The 13818-nt window shown below is 47.1% G+C and overlaps 1 protein-coding gene across 1 annotated transcript in view; it reads right to left on the bottom strand.

Moving 5' to 3' along the window:
- The window catches only part of Myo7b (myosin VIIB), a 75954-nt gene extending 74409 nt beyond the window's left edge, over positions 1-1545 (bottom strand). Inside the window, exon 1 of the mRNA XM_050135085.1 lies at positions 1408-1545. The gene's annotated coding sequence lies outside the window, so the exon portion shown is untranslated. The remainder of the gene's footprint in view (positions 1-1407) is intronic.
- Positions 1546-13818: the final 12273 nt, after the last annotated feature.

Raw genomic sequence — 13818 nt, 5'->3', positions numbered from 1 at the left:
ACCTTTCAATAATGCAGGTGTTTGTAAGAGTGTCATTCTCTTTCTTCATAAACGGTCCCCATTTCTATCATTATCCGTGTGTCCCTGGTCCAGTTCTTTGTTCTGGGACATGGAACCTAGAAACTGGGGTACCTTCTGGGCTCAGATTAAATTAATAGGATGATACCTGAAAACTTCCATCAGTTCCTGCTTGAGTCCCTGCTTTGTTCTAGGAGCTAGAGACAGTTCTGGGGGTTTCAGACTAAACAGTGTCAGAGAAGAGGCTGGCTGATGCGAGCATCGTCAGAGAAGAGACTGGCTGATGCGTGCGTCAGGTGTGCTGATGCCACATGTCCCCTCGTGCTTTTGTTCAGTGTGAGCTGGAAATCCCAAAGAGCAAGCAGTACCAACGGAGTGAGCTTTATCGGGGCTCAAGCACGAGGGAGGGCTGGGGAGATCACTTGGTCAGTAAAGCGCTTATTGGCCAAGCATGAGAGATTCAGGATCCTCATGACTTTCTTTTTCTTAAAGCTATAATCCTGAACACAGTCCAGAGGTCTTACAAATTAGAACGAAGTTGGCACCCACAGATATGAAGCAGATCCTGAGTGGGGTCCTAGGAATAGGAAACACACACACCCAACTTAGGGGACTCAGGGTGGGGACCCCCACACTGCCAGCTACCAAACCTCAGCCGGTCTCTACTGACTTCTGTCTCCAATCTCCTCCTCCATGATGGGGGTGGTACACACCAATCCCAAAACTGACATGTCTATAACCTTGTATCTATCTCTTTCACCATCTCATTCACCCAACACGCAAACCTTGAGAAGGCTCTGAAGCCAGTGACTGCCTGTCTTGCCACAAACCAGTGCCTTAGCTCCCCAGAGTTGACTAAACACAGTAACCTGCCTCCGTGGATCAAGTGGATGAACCCAGGTGGAAGTCAAGATCAGCTGTGCTCCTTGCTAAGGCATCTCAGCCCCAGATCTCAGTCTCTTGCCCATAAAATGGAGGCAGTATCACCAGAGTGTCTCACAAATACAGAGGGCTTCCTCATAAGGCACAGCACGGCCTCAGCCTGGTACCTGTGCTGTCCTCAGCCCCTTGGATTTCCTGGGAGGCCTTCCAGCAGAGAGGACTAGACAGAAGGCAGCAGCAGTGGCTGCTTCTCTGAGCAGGGCCCGCCCCTCCTGTAGCATAGGACTCGATAGCCCTTCTTCACTCTTCTCAGCCTCCCAGTGTAAGCCTGCTGCCCACATCAGTTGCCCTATTACCCGCTGAACTGAGGTTTTGGGTTTTCTAGGTCTGGAGGAGCATCCCAGCCTTCTGCTCCACAGGCCTGCCCCACCCTGCTTCCAGGTCTGTGTCTCCAGACCCACCTCCTACCTGGAATCCCTCCTTCCACATATCCCAGGACTCTCTTACCTTGTCAGGATCAGAGTATGGGGGTCCTGTTGACTCTCTGTCCCTCCACCCTGGGCACCTGAAAGATTCAGGTAGGGAGACAGGTTCCGAGCTTTGGGTAGTATAGGAGAGAAAGGACAGAAGACGTAGAAAGGCTCCAAGAGGAAGTGGCTAAGCACTGTGGGTATACGTAATTTATTACAGGACTTTGTCCTCTGTCTCAGGAACATCCACTCCCACAGGCCTCCTGCAGCCCCAGCCAGCAGCCCAGAAACTGTCTGCTCTTCAGTGGACCCGCGGATGATCACTTCTCGGAGGCCTCAGGGTCTGTCCTCTGAGAACTCTGCTTATCACTTTCCAAGCCCTGGGTGACAGTCAGTTGACTGTCCAGGCAGTTCAGTGTCCTCAAATGGTGGTGGAGGCTCCAAGGAAGACAGTCAGGGCCTCCGTTCTCGAGCATCCGAGTCCTGACTAGGGGCTGAGATAGAGTGTTGATATTGGAGTTTTAAGAATCAGAACCTGGGGCGGGGGATGGAGAGCCGGCTCAGAGGTTGAGAGCACTGGCTGCTCTTTCAGAGGACCTGGTTCAATTTCCAGCACATGGTACCTCATAGTTGCCTATAACTCTAGTTTCAGAGGATCTGACACCTTCACAGACATACATACAGGCAAAATGTGAATGTATGTGAAGTAATAAAACCTTTAAAAAATTAAGAATCAGAAAATAGATAGGCCCTGGTATCCCTAGCCAACTCAACTTAGCCAGTCATCATCAACAGGCTTATTATTTTTTTTAAAAAAGTAATAACCAAAAAACAGAAAAGGGAGGTTTATTTATTGTCTTAGTCAATGTTCTATTGCTGTGAAGAGACACCATGACCATGACAACTCTTATAAAGGAAAGCATTTAACAGGAACTGTCTTATAGTTCAGCGGTTTAGTCCTTTGTCATGATGGTGGGGAACATGGCGGCACACAGGCAGACATGGTACTGGAGAAGTAGCTGAGAGATCTACACCTGGATCTACAGACAGCAGGAAGAGAGAGAGAGTCTGGACTTGGAATGGGCTTTTTAAAACCTCAAAGCCCACCCCCCACTGACACACTTCTTCCAACAAAACCACACCTCCAAATCCTTTCAAATAGTGCCACTCCCTAGTGACCAAGTGTTCAAATCTATGAGTCTATGGAGTCCACTTTTATTCAGACCACCACATTCATTATAGCCACACTGTGTAGAGGGACAAAGAGATCAAGTGACCCTCCCAAGTCCACCTTTTAGATCCTGACATGGGGTCTAGGTTTAAACAGGGCAAGAGGTGGGTAAAACTAAGCACTCCTGGTCCAGGATGCGGTACTGCCCACTACTGACCCACCATTATCTCAGCTCATCTCTCTTGCAGGGTAAGCCTGACAAGTTATCAGAACTTCTTGGCTCTGTTTGAAATCCCTCCTATGGGGACAAGCTCCTCTTCTGATGAGCACTGAGCTTCAGCCTTCTGCCAGCATGAGATTCCCGAGACAGTTCTAGTTCTGGGCACCTTTGTCTCAATACTCTCATAGCATAAGCATCTCTTTAGAATATCTTTCCTCCTAGTTTGTGTCACAGAACTCACAAAACCCTAGCGTGCCCTAGGTGTGCGGAGTGTGTTTCATTACTTACAACGCAGCTCTCTGATAATACTTGAGATTTACGCTCCGGTTGTGACTTAGGTGGGGAACCCCAGAGGGCCTCGGGACGATACCAGTCACCAGGACAGCTATTTAAGTGGACAGTTTAAACTTTCCACTCCCACGACCTCTGGGAAGGCAAGGCTCTTGGACAAGACTTCGTTAGCTTTCAGGTTCTGAGCACAGGAGATGCTGGGAGAGAGGCCCAGAAGAAGGCACAAAGGGTCTGTGCCCTGCTGCCCCCACACCCGGCCTCTGTGTCTCTCCCCCTGGCCATTGATCTACATCCTTTGTTCCATCCCCTTCTCTAAGCATTTACCTGGTTCTGAGAGTCCATCCTTAGCAGATCTGAGGAAGGGGCCTGAGAGATGGCTATGAAAGCTTGACATCTTCAGTTTGACTTCTAGAACCTGGGGTACAAGGGAAAAAACTTGGGTTTGCAAATTGTCCTCTGACCTTTGGCTTTGAGCATCTGTGCTGTGGCACACCCACACGGCCAGCTCACGCAGATATACACAACAATAATAAAAACATCTAGGCGGAGATGGGAGCTCTTAACCTTCAAGATCTAACTCTAAATCCAGGGAAGGAGCGGCAGACTTGGACTGTATTATAGGGGACCCGGCAGGAGGACACGGGAGAACAGCGTGGGCATCTCTCATTACAGCGTTCACACACGCTAGGAAAGTGTTCTACCAACTGAGCCACATCCACAGCCTCCAAGTACAGATACTTTGAAGGGAAGTGGATCAAGGAGTGTTTCCTGGGAGGGGCCAGACTAGAGGACTGGCAGTCCTAGAAGGAGCTGTCCACACCAACAAACAATTCAGGAGAGCAATATAAAGGTCTTGGATAACGAGATGCCTCAGGAGTCATTGGCCAAACTAGAGCCAGTCAGCTCTCTCTCTCTCTCTCTCTCTCTCTCTCTCTCTCTCTCTCTCTCTCTCTCTCTCTCTCTATTTTTCCCCTCTCCCTCTCTCCCTCCCACCTCTCAGGATTTTGGAGGTACTTGACCCTGCAGGTAGCGATTTGGAAAAGAGCTGTCCCAGTTGAGAGAAAGTTGAGGCCAAGGCGGGGAAGCAGGCAGAACCATTAGCCTGGTAGTTCTCAACCTTCCTAACGCTGCGACCCTTTAATACAATTCCTCAGGTTGTGGTGACTCCCGACCATAAAATTATTTTTATTGCTGTTTTGTAACTGTAATTTTGTTACTTTATCATACTGTAAATATCTACTATGAAGGATAGCTGATATGCAACGCCTTTGAAAGATTCTTTGGACCCCAAAGACACAGGTTGAGAAGCACTGCACCAACCTATACTGAGAACATAAACTAAGCCCTAATAGGAAAGCAAAGAATAAAGGGTGAACAACAGGGTGGAGACTGGCCGGAAATCCACGGCCAGAGAACCTCCTATGCTCTCTCAGGGAGGCCTCTATGAAGCCTCTAGGGTGCTTTTTCTAAACGTTTCTGTGGAAGGGCGCTTGGTTGGTAGAGTTGGCAGAGTGCAAGCATGAAGCCCTGTCTAAAGAGGGCATACCGACTCATTTCTGTAGCCTGAGACAATATGCAGAGGAGGGAAGATTAGGAGTCACAAGTCATCCTTGGCTACCAAGTATGTCCGAGACCAGTTTGAGTTACATGAGACACCACCTCAAAAAAAAAAAAAAAGTTCCTATTTCAGAAGTAGGTCCAGGTCTTTCCACCAGACAGTCCTCTGCCAGAACTGGGAACTGGAGGGTGACCCGGGGTACTTGGAGAAAGCTGTCTGTGGGGGCCAGCCATGATAAACTAAGTATGGACAGGCCACTCAAAGGAAGTTCTTTAATTCCAACCATTATCACCTGCCAGAGTAGAACTCAGCCCTCAATAAATTTAATAAGAGGTCTGAGTCTCAGTAGTTTACCCTGAAGCAATACCTGGTTGCAGGAGGAACCACAAGCTGAGATTACCCGACCACCACCCAGGAGCAGACCATTCAAAGAAAATGCCTGACATTCCAACTCCTGTAGATAGGATCACCTGCCAGGGCACCTCACCAGGATGCCCCTACACAAAAGTCAGCCAATCAGGGGTTCTGAACCTCAGAGACCCCTCACCCCCACCTTTACTACCGTAAAAACTAAGTTTGCAAACTTGATTAAAATAAAGGCTCTTTGCTTTTACATATGGGACTCAGTTTCCTTATTGGCTTTTGCAGAGACTTCGCGGATTTGAGCATGACATTTTCACCCGTTCCCCCAGTCAAAGCTTTCATTCAGAGTACGCCACTGCTCTGACCAGCCTGTAGCCACCTAAACTCCCGTCTGGTTACTGGGATCAGTGCTGTGCTTTTTCTATGTCTATCGTAAGTCCTGTCCATAACAAGCAGAGGTCACTGGCTTTGCAAAGGTTTATCTACACATTTAGACAAGTAAACATAAGGGAGAAAAGTCTAGCTCTCCCTCCTCGGGGTGTGGGTTAGGGGCCCTTAGGTGTAAAGAAGCTGGAATGTGACGCCCTATGCTCCTCACTTTACCAAAATCCTAGCAATCAAGAATTAGTAGAAGGAGCAGGATTTAGTCATAGTTTGGGCCAGAACTCTTTTTCTCCCAACTTTGCCAGCAGTAGTGTTACAATTTATAAAGATGATGTACAAAAACCCAGAAAATACACATATAAAGATTTATTTCCCAAAATATATTCCTTGGCGACAGTCACCCCTCTGCAGATCCACCCCCAGCCGTTCCTCATCAGGCTCCAGGGATTCCAGCTAATCTCACTCCAGTATGAGATTTCCTGAAGAAGAAAAAGTTCAGATAGGGTCTCTTGTAGTCCAGACAGGTATTGAACTGTCTGTGTGACCAAGGATGACCCTGAGTTACTGATGCCCTAGCCCTTATCACCTAAGTTTTGAGACTGACTACAGGAATACACTATGATACCTAGCTAATTGTCCTTTCTCCTTTGAGACAGGATCACACGTAGTCCAAGCTGGCCTTGAACTCACTACGAAGTGAGGCAAGCTTTTAATCCTGACTCTGTCTCTATGCTTATGGATTTAAATTTCAGGCAAGTACCAATCACATTTAGTGAAATTTTTATTTTGGAAGTCCTGAATACAGTGCTGCAGAAGCAGGGTGAGCTGAGTTGCAAGAGGCAGTTGGCAGGAAAGAAACATGAAGGGTCCAGGTGTGTGCCCATCCACTGGCACCTTCATGGTGCCCATGGCCAGAGGCGGTCAGGGCTACTGTGCTCTGAAAGTGCTGTGTTGAGCCCTCTAATGTCAAAGAATCCACCTAGTAGATATTTGCAATGGTCCAAGGGAAGAGCATAGGAGGTTGGAGGCCAGCCTGGGCTGGAGGCTGCCTCAGAAATGAAAGTAAAATAAAAGCGAGTGAGAAAAGGAAAGAGGACTTATTCAGTTTTCCCTCAGTTTGTTTCGCTGTAGCTGTCTCCCCTTCTGTTACACATGTGGGAATTAATTCCCACAGTTCAGACCTGTTTCCTATGCCTTTGGGGTTCACTGATCACATTCCCCTAGCTACCTGTGAAAAACGGTTTCCCACTGCCTGACCTTGCTCCTCTCTCCTAGGTGAACACAGAGATCTGCCTTCCTGCAGTTAGCTTTATCAGCAGGTGTTTGACTTGCATACAGGGACCAGGAGAGAGCATCCCAGTTAAGAGATTCCCAGATCTCCAAGGACACAGAATTTCTACTTGCCCAAAGCTGCTGGTTCATAGCTGCTCAGATAGAAGAATAAGTTGTCCTGGTTCTACCTCACTTAAAAGATTCCTAACTCCCTATGCTCAGTTTCACCTCAGTTTACTGATGATTGTAGTTCAGGAAATTTACTGCGTGTGTTTTACTCTCAAGGACAGAAGAGATAACTAACTGCAACCCAGAGGAAAACTCCCGTCCTGCTGGTGCCACAGACTCACAAAGCTCGCGATCAGAATGGCTGATAACAGCATATACCGAAACTGATAATTTAGAGGCCCGGGTCTTCTCTTTGTTTCTACCACTTAGAGCAATAAGGGCAAACTCCAGACCAAAGACATAGAAATTGCTGCGTCTGGTGAATGTACAATGATCAGATCAGGAGCCATTAGCTTCCCCTTGACTGTTCACTTAGGTTGCCTGGTTACCCAGTATCCTCTATGCTTGCTGGGAGGGGAAAAAGCGGCACAATGATTGAAAAAAACAAACCATGCCCTATTCATAATTTTACTGAAAACAAGTCTTTTTAGCTCTTCACTAACCACCTAAAAATGTAGCGTAGTGCGCTATCCTTCCCCTTGAGAATTCCCTGATGATTTCATTCCTTTTTTTAACTAACTTTCTCCATTAAGGAGTTCACCAGATGTGCAGAAGCCACTCCCACCTTTGAGGTGTGTGTGTGTGTGTGTGTGTGTGTGTGAGAGAGAGAGAGAGAGAGAGAGAGAGAGAGAGAGAATGAGAGAGAGAGAGAGAGAGAGAGAGAACTCTTATTTGATTTTTATGGGGCAAAAGAATTCCAGCCCTGAAACCTGTTAGGCCTGGGCAATTGCTGGTTATAAGGGTATCTATGACTAAGAACATTTGTAACGGGGAGAACAAGTGGAATAGAGAATAAGAAGGAAGAAGAAGAAGAAAGAAAGATGGATAGACGGATCCTGTTGTGAGCAGATTTCCTAACCCTCAGATTTTAATTCCTTTCGCTTATTGTGTTATCGCTAACTGAACCCAGAGAGGAACCTCCTTAGCTCAGCGCTTGTCTTATGCAATATTTAGCATATATTCACTTTAAAGTGGTTGAGGAGGCAATTCAGTCAATTAAATGCTTGCCTTGCAAGCACCAGGACCAGAGTTTGATCCTAAAAAACATGTAAAAATTTCTGAGCGTGATGTTGTGGATTTTTAATCTCTGCAATGGGAAGATTGGGCCAGGCAGATCCCCGGGGCTACCAAGCTAGTCAGTCTGGCCTGCTTGGAAAGTCCCAGGCCAGTGAGAGACAGTGTCTCAAAAAGCAAGATGGTCAGCACCCAAGGAACAACACCTAAGCATGTCCTCTGTCTTCCACACACGTGCAAGCATGTGAGTGAGCATGTATGCACACACACTTCACTTGACAGATGTGCAAACGTGTCTCCTCTGCAATCTCTCATAGAGTCACGACTCCCTGGACAAAGATTTGGAGGCATTTGGTCATTTGCTATCCTACACAGCACTGCAAAGATCAGATCTGTGCCAAGGCTGTGCTTCAGGAAGGCCTAAAGGGGAACTTGGAAGCCAGGGCACTACTGACCAAATGTTTTGTTGCCATCCTTTCTCAAATAGCATGCAAGCCCTATGCCCCATCCCAAGGAGGGCATGTGACTGCAGGGACCTGGCCTCCCTGCTATGTGAGTCAGAGGTGAGTGGGTCGGGGCAGATACCCTGACAGACAGTTCCCCTGGACCTATGTCTGAAGGACCCCAAGCTTTATAAATCAAAGAGAGGGAAGGGACATATACCGCAGGTCCTTCTGGGCCAGCCTGGAAACCAAGTTGGCTCTCTCCCAACCTAGGGCTATTTCAAAAACTCTGCCCGTACGGCAAATGTTATGCTAACCTTTAGTTTTTATTATGTTTGTGTTTTGTGCTCATGCGCCCATGCGTGTCTGTATAGGTATATCTGTTTCATGGAGGTCAGAGGTCAGGCTGGAGTGTCTTCCTCTATCACTTCTTCACCTTATTTTTCACTTTTAAAAATCTTTGTTTGTATGATGTGTTTATGGATGTGGAGGTGCCTTTACGTGTGTAAGTGTGTGTGCTTGCACATCAAGGACACATGTGGAAATGAGAGGACAGGCTCGGGTGTCTGTTCTCCTTTCCACCCTTTTGAGACAGTCTCTTTTTCAGTGGATTGTGACAGGCCAGTTGGCTTGTGAGCTTCCGGGGTATCTTGCTTCAAGAGCGCTGACGGGATTACAAATGAGAGTCACTGTGACCAGCTTCTACGTGAGTTCGAGAGAGTCAAACTCGGGTCCTTACCACTGCATGACAAGCACTTGACTCGTGGGGCTGTCACCTCAGCTATGTCTCTTCTTTATATCTGGAGACGGACTCTCTCAATGAAAGCCCCAGACATCGTTTCATCTCTGCCTTCCCAGGGCTGGGAGTATAGGTGCATGCTGCTGCCAACTTTGTACATGGGTCCTATGGATCCTCGTGTTTGCACAATAGACACTTTACTGACTGGACCATCTCCCCAGCCCCATCCTCTGCTAGCCTTTAAATGGCATTTCTGAGATGAGGCAGAAAACAGCCATGGGGCACACTATCCAATGACGAGCCACTGTAGCATCATTACAGCAGCTGAAACAGCTCAGTGCAGGGTCCATCTCAGAGCTACCACCATAGCCTCCTTCTAGTTTCCCATCTGGCTTATAACAGCCACGCTAGTCATTCTGTATAGCAACATAGCTACTCTTTGCAGTGTTTTACAGAACTGGGGTAACAAGTCTGTTCTTCATGCTGGGCTCCTTGCAATGCGGTCTCTTTCAGTCCTTTTCAAAAACGCTACTTATGAAGGCTGTTTATCCTCAAGTCATAGGAAGAGAGCTATGGTCAAAGGAACGGAAAACCTTGCTCAAGTCATATGTCCAAAGGTACAGGGATAAACTATGGCCCAAAGTCTGGTGCCATACCCAGGGCTTATTGCACTGGGTTACAATGTGCCAATCCCATTGAATCCTGACTCCATCCTCTCCCATCTACCATGATGGGACATTCCCCTCCATCTTCCTCCTCCTGCTCCTTCTGCCCCTCCTCTTCCTTTCCCTCCTTCTTGCTGTAAATGAATCCAGACAAACTTAAATGTTTGGTTTTGAAACAGGTTCTCACTAAGTTGCCCAGAATCTGCCTTGAACTCACTCTGTAGCTCTGGCTGGCTTTGAACTTGCAACACTCCTGTCTTAGCATCCCACAAACTGACTGGGGTTACAGGCCTGTACCACCAGGTCCAGCCTGAGACATCCTATTTCAGAGACTTTGAGAAGAAACTGTGATAGTTAACATTGATTATCAACTTGACTGGATCTAGAGTTACTTAGGAGACAAACGTCTGGGCCTGAGAGGGAGTTCTAGAGTAGGTTAGTTGAGGTGGGCATCACACCCTCACTGTGGGCAGAACCATTCTGTGGGGTGCGGCCTCTAAGGTGGGCATCACACCCCCACTGTAGGCAGAACCATTCTGTGGGGTGGGGCTTCAGACTTCCTAAAAGGGAAAAGCGAGCTGGGCACCAGCTTCCTGGCCAAGGATGCAGAGCATGAGAGCTCTCTCAGGCTCTGAAACTATTGACTTCCCACTGTGAGGGTGACTCCATACTCCTTCTGGGAGATAAAAATAAACTCAACCCTGAGTTCAAGGCCAGTCTGATCTCCACAGTGAAAAGCAAACAACAAAATCCCTCCTAGACATGAATCATCTCAAGAAGGTCTAAGGGATCGGACATGTCCAGTCAAGATGACAATATTAACCATCCCGCTCTTCTTTGAAAGCCTCTAAAATATGTCAAGTGTTCTATTGGGTGTTTCATCTCAGCAATAAGAAAAGTAACGAATACACTGACTAAGGTGCCTTACCTAGTGGTGACAGACAAGTCACAGTGTCTCCAGACATGATTGCTAAGTGTCTCTGGAGGGACAGAGGCACACCTAGTTGGGAATCATGTATGGGTCATAGGTACCATAAAGGCTAGGATAAGAGAGAGGCCAACAGGGTCAGGTGAACGTCTTCTTGGAATGTGAACCCTGCCCATGGCTGCCTTAGGAGGCAGGAAGGTTCATCGAGGAGGGAAGACACAGGGAATGGTCAGCAGAGGACTTTGAAGTCCTTACACACAGTGCTTATCTTTCTAGACCAGCAGCCCTGATATAGCCCTTCTAGAACGGATGGGCATGAGAACCAAAGTCCTGATGGAACAGATCTCAGCCTAGGGTGAAAGGGCCCCCGGCTAATGGTGGCTTATTATCACAAAGCCTCTGAGGTACTCACTCAGAGGATCATCCAAGGCGACAGGGGGTGGGGGAGAGGTACTCAGTGTGCACTTTCTTCTCTATACAGAGCCCCAAGACCCCTCTATCTCCATCTCCCCCAGCACTGGGACCCAATGCACATGCATGGCTCTTATATGGTGCTGGGGATCTGAACTTGGGCTCTCATACTTATGCAGAGAGCACTTAACAAAGCCACGCCCCCAGCTTCTGCTCTTACTGCTCTAAAGAGCCTGAAAGGCTTGCGAGGGAAAAACAAAGTTTGGCTGTGTGAAATCTCAGTACTCGAGGCAAATGCCGTTGCTGTGTTCCTGGCTTGTTGTTAAGAGATATTTGATTACACATATCTAGTTAATTTATTTGTCAATATAGTCATCACTGGTGCTGGGGATGGAACTCAAGACTTTGTACATGTTAGGTAAGCACTTTCAATGAGTTGCCACTAAGCCCTGAGATAGATTTCCTACCCCTCCCAGGAGCACTTGCTGTGTACAAAGACCAGCCTCCCTTTTCTCCTGGTCTACTGCTGTAATTCTCTTCCCAGCCTCATGCATGCCGAGGAGCTGACATAGAGCACATGTAGGTATCATACTTCTGTGTGTTCTGTTTTCAGTAGCTGAATTCATAAACGAAAGAATCTGCTCTTGCCTGCCAGTTCCGGAGCCTGCGAACTTCAACGGCGTGTCGATGGCATTTGGCAGGAGCGTCACAGCATGGTGAAAATGGAAAGGAAAAGCAAGCATGGGAGAGATGAGTCACAATTTCATGAGGGTCACACTGTGTGTGTGTGTGTGTGTGCGCGCGCGTGCGTGTGTGCTTATGTGTGCTGTTGGCACACGCTCGTGGGGAGACAGATGCGGAGGCCAGAAGAGAACATCAGGGGTCCTGCTCTATCATGCTCCACTTTACTCCCTGAGACCTGGAGCTAGGCTGAGAGCCAGCAAGCTCCAACCATCCTCCTGTCTCCCCCAGCTCCCAGCACTGGGGTTTCCCCACCACACCCAGCTTTTTATGTGGGGCTGTAATCCAAACTGCTCCTCATGCTCCTGCAGTGTTCTTACCCACAGAGACATCTATCTAGCACCTGGACATGCCTTTAAAGATCAAGATCATGAACAATTTACATTTATCTGCTGATAATGTTAGTCAAGCACAGCAGAAACTAAGAGTCTGTCTGTCGGGTGGAGCCATAGCTTGCCAATAGCTAAAGGCCATCCAGGAGGAGTAACTTGAGACTTATCCTCAGACTAAGTCCCCAGTCCCAGGCCAACAGCTAGTAGATGGGACTGTCCCACTGGCCCCTAAGAGGCGAGGAATTGTTTCTTGTTCTCATGCGTCTGCTTTATGTTTCAAAGCATCCCTTTGTTGGCGTGCTCAACAATGCTATGGTCTGCATTCTGATGGAAGACATGCTGGAAGAAAAAGGCACCCACTTCGTTGGTGAGGGCAAAGGTGGAAGTCTTTGGACCAGCAGGGAGCACAGACTGAGGGATGTGTCCTCACTTGGCCTTGCTTTGTTAACAATTCTTTTATAGACCTAATTGTCTCTAAAGGCCCCACCTCTCAACTCTGCCATAGTGGCAATCAAAATTCAACATTACTTTCTGAGGGGACAAACCAGACTGAAGTCACAGAAACTTCATTTGAAACCTGTGCCAACCTGCAGCCTCCCTTCCTTGCTCTGTTAGCATACAGAAGTAGAGGCAAATTCCTCTTCGTGAACAGCAAAGCCATTGGAAAGAAATGGAACCCCCTGACTGATTATAGCAGTGGTTTTCAACATGTGGGTCACAACCCCTTTGGGAGCAGAACACTTTCACAGGGTCCCGTAGCGGATGTTCTGCATATTAGATATTTACATTACTATTCATGACAGCAGCAAATTAAAGTTATGAAGTAGCAAGAAAATAACTTTATAACACTGTCCTCACCGTAACATGAAGAACTATATTAAAGAAGAACTATACTAAAGGGTCACAGCATTAGGAGGGTGGAAAACCACCGGATTATAGAAAGTCCAGTGCCACTTCCGCCCTGTTAGTGAAGCTAATGTTATTGACAAGAACAAGAACTAAACTTTTAATGCTGAGTCACTGAAACTCACGGTTTTGGTGTACACAACAATGTGACTAGGACAGGTAGCTCACCTGCCATGCACAATTGGCAGAGGGCTTGCCTGCCATGCATGAACCTGGGTTCAGTACCCAGCACTGAATAAACAAGAAGGTGCATACTTTTAATTCTAGCACCTGGAAGGTTATCAAAAATTCAAGGTCATCTTTGGCTCCATAACAAATCAAAGCTCTCCGAGGATACAAACAATTTCCTTATTAAAACATCCGGTCTCTAGCATTTCAGTATAGCAAAGAAAAACAGACTAATACAGGAATCGTGGACTAGGTTCTTTTATATCTTCATTGAACCTAATTAAATAATGTTGACAATGTGTGTTATGTACTAGGAATCACTATTAATATGATTTAATCATCATAGCAGCTGTTAGATAAATATTATTGCTATTCCTAAGTTATGGTTGAAGAAGTTAATGCACAGAGAACTAAACTTAATACCTTTATTTTTAATTGAATTTATATATTTGTTGAGAAAGGGGTGCAACAGAATGTGGAGGTCAGAGGAAAACTTTCAGGAGTAACTTCTCTTTTTCTACTGCATGAGTCCCTGGGATTAAATTCAGGTTGTCAGCCTTGGAGGCAAGGACCTTTACCTTCTAAGCCGTCTCACTTGCCCTTCCATCTTAGGT

This window comes from Alexandromys fortis, unplaced genomic scaffold (genome assembly GCF_014885135.2).
Source record: "Alexandromys fortis isolate MF-2015 unplaced genomic scaffold, M_Fortis_MF-2015_v1.1 scaffold_25, whole genome shotgun sequence".
In the NCBI taxonomy this organism is placed as follows: domain Eukaryota; kingdom Metazoa; phylum Chordata; class Mammalia; order Rodentia; family Cricetidae; genus Alexandromys; species Alexandromys fortis.
Note: the sequence above shows the minus strand (reverse complement) of the source record. Positions and strands in the feature narration are given on the sequence as shown.